Raw genomic sequence first — 17249 nt, forward strand, 5'->3', positions numbered from 1 at the left:
ACCACTCCCTGGATGTGGAGGTTAGGCATTTCATCCTTAGTGGTCAAGAAACACCTTTTGGGAAAATGCTGGAGGCAGAGACGGACTTCATTTAGGACGTTTGTGGCAGGATGTCACAACTATGGAAGTTGGAAAAGCATAAGATTTTGTTGGAGCCCACTTCAGTAGTGACTGGTGAGTTAAGAGTAACACCTGTACATTCATTAGCGAAGAACAGAAGATTATTACACAAATTGTTCAGCGGGGTAAGGCAGACAGTGGTTTAAATGGCCAGTTGGTTGACCCATGATGTTCCTTATGCTTATGAAAGTGAGAAGAGGAAAAGATGGCGGCAGTACATTCCAATATGGTGAACCTGATCCTCGTCTTCCTCCTCCCCGTGTCCCTCGGGAAGTTTCCTTTCCTAGAAGTGTTCGGAAAGAATTCTTGGCTTAACATCCCTCATGTTTGCTCCCATTTTGTTATTTACCAGTGAAATTAATATTACTCTTTACCCTGCTCACATTCTAGATCCAACATGTGTTGTTTCATCAGTGGGTTTGTGTTTGGTTGATTAGTTGTTCATGAATAATGCAAGATGACAAGAGCTGTAATACAGAGAGATGATTGTGGAGAATACAGGCATACAAGCCCTGGGGTTGGCTTCTTTTTTTCTTTTCTTTTTTTTGGGGGGGGTGGTGTTGGTGGGGGGGTAGGCAGGTTAGTAAGGCTTTTGGATTACTTACAGATGGTTGAAATTCTCTTCTTCCCAAACTGGTGACTGAAGCAAAATTGGGGGAATTAAAGTAAATGTGCCCTTTGCCGTGCATCCCCCAGTCTCCTTGATCTGCATCATGAGTCCCTCATGGACTCCTGCATCTGTTCCCTACAATTGCTCACATCATTCGACCTTTCTGGACTTGAGTTTCCCCATCTGTATCACGTCCAATGTATCTTTTTCTATGTTGGCTTCTTTCACAGGCTAAATTTTTGCAAAGGGAATCCACCTCATAAGATGAGTTCTACCTCTAACTTACTCTCTGGGACTCCCCTTGGAGTAGCCAGAGAGGTCTCTATAGGATGCAAATCCAATCCCTCCAGTGGCTTCCCACTGCACCCAACCCCTTTGTATGGCCTAAAAAGCCCTATGTGATCTGATTCTGGCCTGCTTTTCCAATCTATATCATGCCATCATCCCCTACCATTTCTCAAACAAAATGAATGACTTTCGCTCCTGAGGCCCTTTGCATATGCTGTTCACCCTGCTTGGAATGTTCTTTCTCCACTCACTGAATGGACATATCCCTATTACTTTCCAAATCTTAGTTCAAATACCACCTCCTCACAAATGCCTTTTCTGTTCAACCTCGCTAAAGTCACCTCCTCATCCATTGCTTTCTAGTTCTTTGCCATTTTTATTTCCTGCTGGGAGCCCAGCTGAGAGCCTCAATTAGCCACCATTTCCGTCTTTCCATGTGGCAGCATGGGCTTCCTAACAGCATGGAAGCTGGATCTCAAAAGGGAAGAAGAAACACCCAAATCCAAAATGTTCTCCAGCATCCCCAAATCCTTTTCTAGCACGCTATCCTAGTTTCTCTTCTTTGCCCTTCTCACTCTCTGAAATTATTGTGCTAATTTCTGATTCCTTGCTAATTGCTGGCTACAGAAGAAGTACCCAGTAAACATTTGTTGAATAAGTGAATTTTAAATGTTCAGAAATAAAGAGAAAGAAGCAATTAAGATGCACATGAAATGTAATGAAACACACAAACATACACACGTTCACAAAAAATCAGGCTGCTGAGAACTTTTCAGGATGAGAACTGTGGCCTGAAGGGCGGAGAGCCCACCACGCAGTGAGCCAGGCATGAATTGGATCATATTTGCAGCCCACCCGCCTCCTGCTGTTCAGAACTCATCACAGAGTTGGCCTGGGAAAGCGGTGACTCAGGCACAGGGACCCAGGACACATAGGACTCTGCAGGGGACCAGGATCAGGACCTGGACAGCTGGACCTTAAAGGGAAGTGGGCTATGCCCAGACATCATAGGTCCCAACAGGATGATGTCAGGAGCAATTCCCTAAGGTCCTGTGCCTGGCGTGGGAGGGCTTTGGGTGCTTTACTTGAACCCAAGCATGCAAAGGAAGATGACCTTGGTTTAACACAATTCAAATCAGCAGCTACTATGCAAAACACATTGTGCCACCTGCAGTGGGTGATGGAGGGGTGAGAGGCAGGGATAGCGCCCAAGCAGAGTGGCTCTTTGACAAGATGGAACGGGTAAGTGGCAAGGGAAGGAGGCCAGCAGCCCCAAAGTTACAGAAAAGGGAGAAGCAAAAAGCCTTCCAAGAGGGGCCAGCACTGGAGGTGGCTAGTCAGAAGGGCTTTCCAGAGGCAGGAAAGCCAGCGTATGTTTGGGAATGCCCAGGAGCTCCATTATTAGGCTGGAGGATGGTGGGGTCTACAAGAAGTGCAAGAAGAGCAATTTATTACCAAAAGTTCCAGCGAAGTCCCTCAGAACCGATCCCAGAAGCCAGGAGCTGGAGTTTTGGACTCAGAGCAGAGAAGAGTGAAGAGCAGTTTCACGGCTTTCCAGAGAAGAGGAAAGGGGGGATGCTGGGCGGGCAGAAGCACAAGCCATCCACCCTGCAGTGATGGAAGAGGAGTCCAGAAATACATCTGGGACACGTTGTGATTGAACGAAGTATAAGTGACTGTTGGAAACTGTGTGTATGAGGGGATTTGGGGTAGCGAGTAATCATAAAAGCAACAGAAGGATGGGCTGAACAAACTGATTCTAGAAATCAATGTGGAGCACACCCATGCTCACAGCAGCACTATTCACAACAGCCCAAGGGTGGAGACAACCCCGTGTCCATCAACAGATGCATGGATACACAAAATGGGGCACATACATCCAATGGAATATTATGCGTCTATGAAAAGCAATGAAGAAGTGACACAGGCTACAGTGTGGATGAACCTTAAGGACATTATGTGAAGTGGAAGAAGCCAGACACAAAAGGACAAATACGGCATGAGTCCACTGATAGGAGCTACTTAGGATAGTCAGATTCATAGGACACAAAGTAGAATGGGGGTTGCCAAGGTCTGAGGGGAGGGGTGAACAGGAGTTATTGTTAAATGGGTACAGAGTTTCAGTGCAGGATTATTAAAAAGTTCTGGAAATGGATTAAAAATAAGTTCCAGAAATAGTAATGATGATAGCACAATAATGTGAATATATTTAACATCACTGAGTTGTACACTTAAAAAATGGTTAAATGGTACACTTTGTGTCATCTATTTTACCACAACAACAACAACAAAAATGAATGTGGAAAAATCAGGAAGTCAAGAATATCCAGTTTAGCTCTGAGAAAGGAAGGTAATAGGAAGATAAAAGCCTATGAGATAGTAACACAAATTATAAAACCTCAAGAATTAAAACAGCATGGCGCTGGCATTTGACTACACAGACAGACAATGGAACAGATAGAAAGTCCAGAAATAGGCCCACATCATTCAAGACTTTCATGTGTGGGAAAGGTGGCATCTGGAAACAGCAGGGAAACTGTGCTGGGAAGAACTGGAGCCATCAGGGGAAAACGGAGCTGGCTCCTGATCTCATCCTTATACCAGGAAGAACCCCAAATGGAAAAGAAATGTAAATGTGAAACACAACCCCATACCAAAACTAGAAGGAATCGGGAGAGAAGTCTTTTTTAACCTCAGAGGTTGAGTACATATCAGCTGTGACTTTGGGTCACAAGCTGTCTGTGCCTATGTCATGGGCTTGGTGTGAACGCTACAGGAGTAATACATGCAGAGTACTTGGGATAATGCCCAGCACACACACAAAACTCAGTAAGTGACCACCACTACCACCCTCCTTGTCGGCATCACCACCATCAAAAAGAATTGAGGACATTTACAAACTGATAAGAAATAAGTATCAAGGTCTATTAAATGGAAATAAAAGGCAAGGTAGAGCAGTATGCACATAACATGCTTTCCTTGGTTTAAAAAGGGAGGAGTAGACACATGCACGTATGTATCTACATGTATGTATAAGTGTATATTTACACACACATATACACAATAAACATCTTTGGTCAGGCCACTGCATGACACAACTCCAGGGGGGCACAATTCCATTGTATTCTATGTCAGTGGCATCCTAGGAGCTCAATATAAATGGTGTCTCTCGGAGGTGGGTACCATGGTGGCCCAGCTAACTTGACTGCATGCGGTAACATGTCTCTGGGAACACAAAGAATGGAATAACACTGCTCGCTTGTGGGGAAGAGACATAGGTGGCTTGGAACAGAGAGGGAAAGGAGACTTTTCACAATACGGTCTTTGTGTCTTTTCAATCTGGAACTATGTACACGTGTTATGGAAGAGTCCTCATTCCAGAAAATAAAGGGACCTGTGAAAATAAGTCAATGCACACATGTAAAAGTAATGCGTAAAAGTAACAATACACATTAGGGAACTGGGGAAATACAAAGAAGTAGGAAGGAGAGGATTATAATGATTTTTCTGGTTATCTCTGTGTGTTGGTCTGGAGTGCTCTGAAAGGCATCATATAGAGCAGCAGTGGGGGAACAATAGCTCCAGGCTATCTCTGGCCCACCACCTGTTTGGTTTTTTTGGGTTTTGTTTTGTTTTGTTTTGTTTGTACATTCAGTGCGGGGCCTGAACTCACAACCCTGAGACCAAGACCTGAGTTGAGATCAAGAGTCAGATGCTTAACCAACTGAGTGGCCCTTACCACCTGTGTTTGTAAATAAAGTTTTATTGCAGATGCAGCCACACATTTGGTGGCATATCATCTATGGCCACTCTCCTGCTACATTTAGTTATTGAGTAACTTTGATTTTGGCAAGTTATTTGCTGCTATTTCTAGTTCAATCTATAAATCTAGTTCAATCTATAAATGCCCTGGCATGAGGCCACTAAAAGGCACAGTGAAGAAGTAAGATGATAGCAATGGGTATTAACAAATATATTAGTTTGGAATTAGAACTTAAGGAAACAAGAAGCAGAGGTGTTCACCACAATGAAATTAATGTTAGGATAAGTGGTAACAAACTGAATTTGTGTGCATATAATAAGAAACAGAAAGCTAGAACCTGAATTGAAGTAAGAAAAACATATCAAGACAGATTAAAGATTATCAAAGTGGAGAAAATAAAAAAGAAGATATTCTCCCAAATAAGGTAGGCCTTATTAAGAAGTATAGTAGTAAAATAATTCCCTATGTTATGACATGGGATAAGGTATTTAAAAAATGCGAGAAAAAACACACCTCCTATCTTGAAATCTCACCAGACATTCAGTCCTCTCAAGGTCCAGGGGACATTCAAAAGTCATAGGAGACTCAGAACAATTCTCTTTTGGGCAGGACTATCCTGTGTATTGTAGGAGTCTGGCATCCCTGGCTCCCTTAAATGCTGCTAATGGTCAGGTTCATAATGACAACCAAAACAACTCCTTCGAATTTTCAAAACTCCCCTGAAGGGCAGCACCACCCCCCTTGAGAACCACAGATACATGTGAAAGCAACTTGAAACGTTAAAAGCAAAATTTTCAAATTCACAGTATGATTAATCTACAAAAATGCAGTGGATTTTCAGTAGATACTGTGTATCCGCACTATTTACATGAAGACTATTGAATTATAAAACACAAATGTTTTCTTTTTCCATAAAACCAATTTCAGTTTTGGAAACATAGCAAGTAAATCAATATACTTCCTGAAAACAACTAAACATTCTGGATTTAAAATAATTGAAGGGCATCAGTGAATGAACAGAAAAGTTAAGGATCCTTAGCCCAGGGATTGAACGATGTGGAGCTCAGAGTTGTAAACTGAGCACAGCACTCCCCTAAGACATTTGCTGAACCTGGTGAACTTGAACTTTGGTATTCATGGCCTCAAAGACATAAAAAAAAGAGCCAAAGCCCCAGGTATGCCCAAGATGGGGAGTCTAACAAGAGATCTTCCAGCATAAAGATGGGATATCTCCAAAAACTATTCTTGTAATGAAAACACGGACTCAGAAATACCTCCGACTTCCTCCTGGAGACTGCAAGGAAAGTCTGCCTCAAAACTTGCAATTGAGAGGATAAGATGTATATGAGTTTGTGTGTGCGCATGCACACATGTGCCAGGAATCAACACAAAACATTCAAACTACAAGCTGTCCATGACAGTTTATAGCAAACAATCTACACTGTCTGGGTGGTCTGAACACCCCAAGTGGAGAATGTAACTGGAGTCATCCCAGGATCTAGTAATGCCTCCAGCACCTGGCAGAAGAAAAAGTGAATCCTCTATAGAGGAAGGCAAATTTATCCCAGACCTCAAAGTAGTCCCACAAATAAAATGTCAAGGAAAATGATCAGGTTAAAGTTAAATGACAGAGGGAGGGAAAGAGAGAGGGAAGGAGGGAGGGAGGAAAGAAAGGAAGATACTAAATACACAACGGAATAAGGCACTAAGACCTAAGAGCAAGAAGCAGCAGGTAGCTGGAACAATCCTGCAAGAACCTCAGATGCTGGCATAGTAAGAGGTAGACTATAAAATAACCATGTTTAAATGTTTGGTAAAAACAAAGTCCATGCGTGAAAACATATACAAGAAAAAGAAGCTATAAAAAATGACCAAGCGATTTTGAAAAAGAACGCTGTGGGCCTAAAAAACAAACCAACAACTCAATGGACAGATTTATTAGAAAAACCACATGTGAAAAGAATGGGTAAACTGGAAGACTGGTCTGAAAAACATCTCCAAATTGCAGCATAGGGAAACAAAGATAAAATGAAAGAGGAAATAAAGACATGGAGGCTAGATCAAGAATTGTAACAAACATCTAATAACAGTTCCAAAAGGAAAGGACAAGAGAATGGGGCAGAGGCAACATCTGAAGAGACAGGACTGAATATTATCAGTCCTCATGAAATACCAACCCACAGAATCAAGAAATCCAAGGAATCCCGAGGAAAACTATCTAGATAGATAGGTAGATAGGCAGATAGATAGATGCATTGATAGATAAGTAGATAGATAGATAGATGATAAATAGATGATAGATAGATGATAGATGTATGTCTTTGGTGTTCTACTACTTCAGCATCACTATAAATGAATATCCATCACTCTGAAATTGCAAAACACCAAAGACAAAGAGAATACCTTAAGAGCAGTGAGAGAGAAAAGACAGATTATTTTTTTTTTAAGATTTATGTATTTGAAAGAGAGAGAAAACAGGAGTGTGTGAGTGGGGGGAGGGAAAGAGGGAGAGAATCCCAAGCAGACTCCCCACTGAGCACAGAGCCTGTCGTGGGGCTCAAGCCCACGCCCCTTGAGATCGTGATCTGAGCCGAAACCAAGAGTCAGACACTCAACCAACTGAGCCACCCAGGGACACAAAGACAGATTATTTTTAATGGAGTGACAGACAACTTACTACTCACTGGTATCAATAGAAATCAAAAGACAGGGTAGAGTATCTTCAGAGTGCTGAGAGAAAATGATGGTCGTTATCAATTCCATATCCATAATGAAAGAGGAAAAGTCACTTCCAGACAAACAAAGACTGAGAGACATTGGTACCAACAAAACTTCACTCCTGGCAAAAGAAAAATCGGTCCTGAGGTAAGGTGTGAGGAGCAAGAGGGAATAAAGCACATAAAAAGTGAAAAGCAGGTAGAATATTGACTATATAAAGCAACAATAATAATAGGCATGGAATTGCAAAAGGAAAACTGAGAGAATTAAGAAGCACGACAAATGGGCGCCTGGGTGGCTCAGTTGGTTAAGCAACTGCCTTCGGCTCAGGTCATGATCCTGGAGTCCCGGGATCGAGTCCCGCATCAGGCTCCCTGCTCAACGGAGAGTCTGCTTCTCCCTCTGACCCTCTGCCTTCTCGTGCTCTCTGTCTCTCATTCTCTCTCTCACAAATAAATAAATAAAATCTTAAAAAAAAAAAAAGCACACAGCAGTAACAGCATAGACGTCAGGCAAGTGTAAATGGAAGATGTAAGGTTTTTACATTTTTCAGAAGAGTAAAATTATTGAGTAATTTTGATGTTGGTAAGTTATTTACTGCTGTTTCTAGAGAAACCACTTACAGAGTAGAAACAGTTCTTAAGCCAGTGAAAGGAAAAAAATGAAAATGGAAAAAACAACAAATCAGTCTAGACGAGGGCAAGAGAGGATAGAAAGATAAATGGAACTTTTGGGAAAAACAGAAATTAAAAACATGATAGCTGTAAACCTGAAAATATTAATTATAACAAATGTAAATGAATTAAATGCATCCCCTAAAATACAGAGCTTGTCAGAATGGATATTTTTTTAAAACTAACCATATGCTGCTCCTAAGAAACATTTTTTTTCCTAAGAAACATATCTTAAGCAAGGGCATACAGAGTTTGAAAGTGAAAGGATGAAAAAAGATGTACTAAGAAAAGGTATACAGGGTTTAGCTATCTTAACATTAAGCAAAATGAACTTAAGGCAAAAAGTATGCTACAGACGAGGAAAGTTAAGTAATTCAGTTAAACAGGATATTAATTTTATATACTCAATAACTTTCCAAATATATTAAGCCAAAATTGACAGTTACCAAGAGAAAGAAACAAGTCAGTAATCATAATGGGACACTTTACTCACCTTTTCCATTAACTGGTGGAACAAACAGTAAAAAATTGTCAATAGGGATATAGGAGATTTGAACAACCCAGTGGACATTATGTCAGTTCAGGAAAATAGATACCAAGATGGGATTAGATGTGCAGGAGGTTCACTGAGGAGACTGCCTATGAAGGAGGAGGGGAAGGAAGCAGTGGTGGACAGGTTTGAAAGGAGGGGGAGAAAGAAGGAAAAATAAGTAGGAAGAGTTTCCAATTCCAGGGTGGTTCTACAAATGTGTTGGCCAGACTGATGGGGTGGCCCTGAGCCAAAGTTGCCTGTGAGGGAAATGAACTTGCAGTAACACCCTTAACCTGCTCAGTTATTTGCTGGGAACAGCCCAGGGAAAGAGTATCTCAGCGCAAATGTGTTGGTGGATCCAGAGGCATGGCAGGTAGGGCTCCCGTCAACTACACTCCTCTCAGCAGGAGAGCTGAGTTGCACATGATCATGACCTCCATAGACATCTTTAGCAGAACCGAGTGGCACATCTTCACTGCACCACAGATGAATTTAGAACACCACTCCCCAAAACTGCAAAAACAACATCTTTACAAGTATACACAGAACATTTACTAAAATGGACTATATACTGGGTCATAAAGTAAATCTCAATACATTTCTTAAGAACTGAAATCATACAGACTGCAATTTCTGACAACAAAAAGTGACAGAATACCCCTTTTATGAGTAGAAACTCAGAAACACATATTCAGAAAACCAAGGGATCAAAGAAGAAAACATAGTAGAAATCAGAAAATATTAAGAACTAAACTATAATGAAAAGACATAGCAAAATCTGTGAATAGAGCTAGATAATACTGAGGGAAATTAAAGACCTAAAATAGTATGTTTAAGAAAAAAAAAAACCCACCATCCAGCTTAGCCTTCATTTTATGAAGTTAGAAACGGATCAGCAAAATAAACTCAAGAAAGATCGGAAAGGAAATAACAAAGCTAAGAGTAGGAATTAATGAAACAGAAAATAAACACAATAGAGAGAGTTAACAAAGCCAAACACTGATCCTCTGAAAAGACTAATAAAAGTGACAAACCTCTGGTAAGACTGGGAAATACAGAGAAAAAGCATAAACAATACCAGGAATGAAACAATGATATAAATACAGAGATTACAGACATTGAAACAAAGTAAGGGGACATTGTTGAAAATTTTTAAGTCACTAAATTTAAAATCTTTTACGAGACAGGCACATTCTTATTTCTAACTGACTCAAGAAATAGAAACGCTGAACAATCCTATAACCTCGAAGAAAATGGAATTTGTAAATTTAAACCTGCCTACATAGTAGACTGCAGACCCTGATGATATGGGTAGCGAGTTCCAGACATTCAAAGAATAAATAATTATAATCTTATATGAGCTATTTCAGAGAATTTAAAAAGAGCTCCCATTCCTTCAATTAATTTTATGAATCTAGCATTAATTTGATATCCAAACCTGAAAGTATAAGAAAGGAAAAATTCAGGCAAATCTCTCAGGAATATAGGTTCAAAAATCATAAACAAAATATTAGCAATGTGAATCAGCAATATATGAAAAGGATAATGCATTATGAGCAAAACAATATAATAAAGGAGAAAAATCATGTGATCATTAGCTATATTAGCAATTGATCAAATTCAACATCCATTCTTTTTTTTTTTTTTTTTGACACAGAGAGCGAGCGAGAGAGGAAACACAAGCAGGGGGAGTGGGAGAGGGAGATGCAGGCTCCCCATGGACCAGGGAGCCTGATGCGTGACTCGATCCCAGGACTCTGGGATCGTGACCTGAGCCGAGGGCAGATGCTTGACGACTGAGCCACCCAGGTGCGTCTCCATTCTTTTTTTAATAAAATTATTTATTGGGGTGCCTGAGTGGCTCAGTCGTTAAACACACCCAGTGAAATATTATGCAGCCATCAAAAAAATGAAATCTTGCCATTTGCAACAACGGGGATGGAACTAGAGGGTATTATGCTAAGTGAAATAAGTCAATCAGAGAAAGACAATTATCATATGATCTCAGTGATATGAGGAATTTGAGAAACAAGACAGGATCATAGGGGAAGGGAGGGAAAAATGAAACAAGACAAAACCAGAGAGGGAGACAAACCATAAGAGACTCTTAATCTCAGGAAACAAACTGAGGGTTGCTGGAGTGGTGGGGGGTGGGAGGGATGGGGTGGCTGGGTGATGGACATTGGGGAGGGTATGTGCTATGGTGAGCACTGTGAATTGTGTAAGACTGTTGACTCACAGACCTATACCCCTGAAACAAATAATACACTGTATGTTAATTAAAAAAAGAATAAAAAACTGAAAAAATTTTTAAAAAATTAAAAATAAATAAATTTTTAAAAAATAAAACTATTAATTTATTTTTATGTAATTTCTACACCCAACGCGGGGCTCGAACTCATGACCCTGAAATCAAGAGTCTCATGTTCTTCCAACTAAGCCAGACAGGTGCCCCTCAATGTCCATTCTTGATTTAAAAAAAGAAAACTTGGAATGGAAGGAAGAATCCATAACATGATAAAGGCTGTCTACCAAAAATACTATGGTAGAGGTCCTAACTAATATAATAAGGCAAGAAAAGAAAGTAATGGTATTATAAAGGAAGAAATCATCAATATTTACAGACAAGTTTGTGTACATTGAAAATCCAAAGGAATATACACACTATCAGAGTTAATAATTCAATTTAATAAAACTGCTAGATACAAAGTAAATATTGTAAAAAACCAATTGAATTTCTATACATTAGCTGTAAGCAAGTTGAAATGAAATTTTATTTTTTTTATTTCAAAAGATTTTATTTATTTATTTGCCAGAGAGAGCAAGAGAGCACAAGCAGGGGGAGCGGCAGGCAGAGGGAGAGGGAGAAGCAGACTCCCTGCTGAGCAGGGAGCCCGATGCTGGACTCAATCCCAGGACGCTGGGATCATGACCTGAGCCGAAGGCAGACGCTTAACCAACTGAGCCACCAGGCGCCCCAAAGTGAAATTTTTTTTTAAGATTTTATTTATTTATTTATCTGAGAGAGAGAGAGAGAGCATGAGAGGGGAGAGGGTCAGAGGGAGAAGTAGACTCCCCACCCAGCAGGGAGCCCGACATGGGACTCGATCCCGGGACTCCATGGATCATGACCTGAGCTGAAGGCAGTCGCCCAACCAGCTGAGCCACCCAGGCGCCCTGAAATGAAGTTTTAAAAAGACAATATTTACAATAGCATCAGAAGACATAAAAAACCTAGGAATGAATCTTCATTAGGTGTGCAAGACTTCTACACAGAAATTATAAAATACTATTAATAAATATTAAAGAAGATCTACATATGTGGAAGGTTATATCATGTCCGTGGGTTGAAAGACTCAAGTTAGTAAGGATATCAATTCTCTTCAAGGTGATCTATAGAATCAATTTAATCCCAATCAAAATCACATCAGGATCAGGCGCCTGGGTGGCTCAGTCGTTAAGCATCTGCCTTCGGCTCAGGTCATGGTCCCAGGGTCCTGGGATCGAGCCCCGCATCAGGCTCCCTGCTCCACAGGAAGCCTGCTTCTCCCTCTCCCACTCCCCTTGCTTGTGTTCCCTCTCTCGCTGTGTCTCTCTCTGTCAAATGAATAAATAAAATCTTTTAAAAAAATCGTATCAGGATCTTTAAGTTTCAATTTTCAATTTTTTGTTGCTAAACCTAAGGATACACAATTGAATTTTGTACATTGAACTTGTAGTCTGTGACCTTATGGAACTCGTATCAGTTCTGGTAGTTTTTTTGTAGATTCCTCAAGATTTTCTAGTAGATAATCCACTATCAGTGAATAAAGACAGTTTTATTTCTTCTTTTCCAGTCTGTATGCCTTTTTTTTCTCTTGCCTTATTCTCTTGCCTCCATTAAAATGTTGAATAGAATTGGTAAGAGTAGACACACTTGTCTTGTTCAGTCATAGGAGGAAGGCATTCAACATCTCAAGAATAATGTTAACTGTAGACTTTTTGAAGACATCTTTGACCAGGTTAAGGGTTCTTTTTTATTCCAAGTTTGTTGACAGTTTATGTAATGAATGGATGTGGGGTTTTGTGAGATATTTTTTCTATTTAGATGAGCATATGGCTTTTCTTTTTTACTGCATTAATATGAATTATTATTTTTGAAGGTCATACTAATCTTACATTCTCAGGATGAACCCCACTTGATCTCAGAAAGTATTATCCTTTTTACATGTTGCTGGATTCAATTTGCTAAGTATTTGTTAAGGAGTTTTATTTCTATGTTCCTGAGGAATATTGGTGTGTAGTTTTCTTTTCTTGTAGTGTTTTTGTCTGGTTTTGTTAGCTTAGTAATGCTGGCCTCATAAAATGAGTCAGGAAGGATTCCCTCATCTTCTATTTTCTGAGAGAGATTGTGTATAATCGGTATTATTTCTTCTTAAGCATTTGTTCGAATTGATCAGTGAAGGTATCTAGGACTGGTGTTTTCTTTATGGGAAGATTTGAAGTACACATTTCTTTCTCTTTTAAGATTTTATTTTTAAGTAATCTCTGCACCCAACGTGGGACTGAAAATCACAACCCCAAGATCAAGAGTCGCATGCTTTTCCGAATGTACCAGCCAGATGCCCCTAAGTAGACATTTCTTTTTTTTTTTTAAGTAGACATTTCTTTAATAGATTTAGAGTTATTCAGATTATCTATGTCTTCTTGATTGTGCTTTGGCTACTCATGTTCTTTAAGAAATTTGTGCATTTCATTTAAATTATTTGAATTTATTGGCATAAAGTTGGCATAATATTCCTTTATTATCCTTTAATGTCTGCAAAATGATATCTTTTACTCCTGATAATCTTTTATTCCTGATCTTAATAATTTATGTCTTCTTTCTCTTTTTTTTTTTTTCTTCATTAGTTTGGCTAGTTTACCAATTTTATTGATCTTTTCAAAGAACCAGCTTTTGGTTTCATTGATTTTTCTCTATTGTTTTTTATGTTGTATATCAGCAATTTCTGGTCTTATCATTATTATTTCCTTCCTTCTGCTTATATTGGATTTTCTGTTTTTAACATATATAACTGTTAAAGGACAAATATCCAGGATATAGAAATAACTGTTATGAATTTATAAGAAAATAAATAGGAGGGGGCGGAGCAAGATGGCGGAGGAGTAGGAGACCTAGATTTCGTCTGGTCTCAGGAATTCAGCTGAATAGGGATCAAACCATTCTGAACACCTACGAACTCAACAGGAGATCGAACAGGAGAGTAGCAACAACTCTCTGAACAGAGAAGCGACCACTTACTGGAAGGTAGGGCGTGCGGAGAAGTGAACCCGAGGCGATATTCGGGAGGATAGACAGCGGGGGAGGGGGCCTCCATCGGCTGCTTCTGGCAAGTGCTAGAGCCGCGGAGCACAAAATCGGACCTTTTAGAAGTCGGCTCCGCGGAGGGACGTCGCTGCAGTGGCTAAGCGGGAGGTGGAATCCTCCCAGGACAGTGTGGTCTCAGGACCCTTGGGGTCACGGAGAGACCGGGGGTGCCTGAGTGCGGCAGAGCTCCCAGGTATCAGAGCGGGGAAGCCGGCTGCAGAGACGGAGCAGAGTCGCGGGCTCTCAGCTCGGGGTTGCCATAAACTGTGATCTGCGGCCCAGTCGGGGCACGGCTCCCCCAGCAGGGACCCAACAAGCAGCAGATCCGGGGAGACTCCCCTTCCTTCCCGGGGAGGAGCGGTGCGGGAATGCACTGCAGGGATCTGCTGGGTTTGGAGACTCCGTGCGGGGTCGGGTGCCAGACATAGAAACGCTCGGTCACAGGCCGGGTGAGCACGGAGTGCGGCCGGAGACCGGGGACACGGGAGTGACTGCTTTTCTCTGGGGACACACTGAGGAGTGGGGCCCCGAGTTCTCAGCTCCTCCGGGTGGAGATTGGGAGGCCACCATTTTCACCCTGGTCCTCCAAAGCTGTACTGAGAGCTTGCAGGGAACAAAAGCTCCTGAGAACAAACCGGAGCAGCTTCCTTAGCCCGGACCGACAAGGGCGGGGCAATTCCGCCTCCGGCAAAGACATTTGGAAATCACAGCAAGAGGCCCCTCCCCCAGAAGATCAGCACAAACAGCCAGCAAGCCAAGACCAAGTTGATCGATCAAGGAGAATGGGAGAACTCCAGCGCTAGGGGAATACTGCACATAGATTCATGGCTTTTTTTTTTTTTTTTACCATGATCCATTATTTCATCAAAGTTAATTTTTGTTGACTGTTTTTTTTTATTTTTCTTTTTCCCTTTTTCAACCAACATCTTATCGATCCCTTTTTAAAAAAAAAAAACATTTTTTATTTTTCATTTTTAGAGTCATATTTTATCCCTTCATAGTACTTACCCTTATTTTTGGCATATATATATATATAAGTTGTTCTCTCTTTAAAATTTTGGGGTACAGTTTCTTCTAACAGATCAAAATATACCCTAAATCACTAGTGTATGGCTTTGTTCTAGTCTCCTGCCTGATCACATTCTCTCCCTTTTTCCTTTTTTTTTTTCTTAAATCTTCTTTCTTTTTTCAAACAACTTATCTTACCAAGTCCTTTTATAAAATCTTTTATAATTTTCATCTTTACAGTCATCTTCCATCCCTTCATTGTATCAACCCTTATTTTGTACATATATGTCTTTCTTCCTTTAAGATTTTAGGAGGCACTTTTTTCTAACAGACCAAAATACGCCCAAAATCTAGTGTGTGGCACTGATCTGTGCACTAGCCTGATCATATTTGATCACATTCTGCTTTTTTTATATTGTTCTGTTTTTGTTTTTTTCCTTTTTTTTTTCTTTTTTTTTTTTCTCTTTCTTTTTTCTTTCTTTCCCTTTCTTTTCCCCTGGTTTCAGGTCTTTTCTGATTTGTATACAGTATATTTGCTGGGGACGTTGTAAACCTGTTAGCATTTTGTTCTCTCATTCATCTATTCTCCTCTGGACAAAATGACAAGACGAAAGAAATCACCTCAGCAAAAAGAACAAGAGGTAGTACCGTCAGCCAGGGACCTACTCAATACGGACATTAGTACGATGTCGGACCTAGAGTTGAGAATCATGACTTTAAAGATACTAGCTGGGCTTGAAAAAAGCGTGGAAGTTATTAGAGAAACCCTTTCTGGAGAAATAAAAGAACTAAAATCTAACCAAATCGAAATCAAAAAGGCTATTGATGAGGTGCAATCCAAAATGGGGGCACTAACTGCTAGGATAAATGAGGCAGAAGAGAGAATCAGCGATATAGAAGACCAAATGATGGAAAATAAAGAGGCTGAGAAAAAGAGAGAGAAACAATTACAGGATCACGAGGGCAGAATTCGAGAGATAAGTGATACGATAAGACGAAACAACATTAGAATAATTGGGATCCCAGAAGAAGAAGAAGAGAGAGAGAGGGGGGCAGAAGGTATATTGGAGCAAATTATAGCAGAAAACTTCCCTAATGTGAGGAAGGAAACAGGCATTAAAATCCAGGAGGCACAGAGAACCCCTCTCAAAATCAATAATAATAGGTCAACACCCCGACATCTAATAGTAAAACTTACGAGTCTCAGAGACAAAGAGAAAATCCTGAAAGCAGCTCGGGAGAAGAGATATGTAACCTACAATGGTAGAAACATTAGATTGGCAACAGACCTATCCACAGAGACCTGGCAGGCCAGAAAGGACTGGCAAGATATCTTCAGAGCACTAAACGAGAAAAATATGCAGCCAAGAATACTATATCCAGCTAAGCTATCATTGAAAATAGAAGGAGAGATAAAAAGCTTCCAGAACAAACAAAAACTAAAGGAATTTGCAAACACGAAACCAGCCCTCCAAGAAATATTGAGAGGGGTCCTCTAAGCAAAGAGAGAACCTAAAAGCAGCAAAGAGCAGAAACGAACACAGACAACAGACAGTTAACAGTCACCTTACAGGTAATACAATGACACTAAATTCATACCTTTCAATAGTTACCCTGAATGTAAATGGGCTCAATGCCCCAATCAAAAGACACAGGCTATCAGATTGGATTAAAAAACAAGACCCATCAATATGCTGTCTGCAAGAGACTCATTTTAGACGCAAAGACACCCCCAGATTGAAAGTGAGGGGGTGGAAAACCATTTACCATGCTAATGGACACCAAAAGAAAGCTGGGGTGGCAATCCTTATATCAGACAAACTAGATTTTAAAACAAAGACTGTAATAAGAGATGAGGAAGGACACTATATCCTACTTAAAGGGTCTATCCAACAAGAAGATCTAACAATTGTAAATATCTATGCCCCGAACATGGGAGCAGCCAATTATATAAGGCAATTAATAACAAAAGCAAAGAAACACATTGACAACAATACAATAATAGTGGGGGACTTTAACACCCCCCTGACTGAAATGGACAGATCATCTAAGCAAAAGATCAACAAGGAAATAAAGACTTTAAATGACACACTGGACCAAATGGACTTCACAGACATATTCAGAACATTCCATCCCAAAGCAACGGAATACACATTCTTCTCTAGTGCCCATGGAACATTCTCCAGAAT

This window comes from Callorhinus ursinus, unplaced genomic scaffold (genome assembly GCF_003265705.2).
Source record: "Callorhinus ursinus isolate GAN/ISIS: 27379988/994484 unplaced genomic scaffold, GSC_fseal_2.0 scaffold34, whole genome shotgun sequence".
Classification (NCBI taxonomy): Eukaryota; Metazoa; Chordata; class Mammalia; order Carnivora; family Otariidae; genus Callorhinus; species Callorhinus ursinus.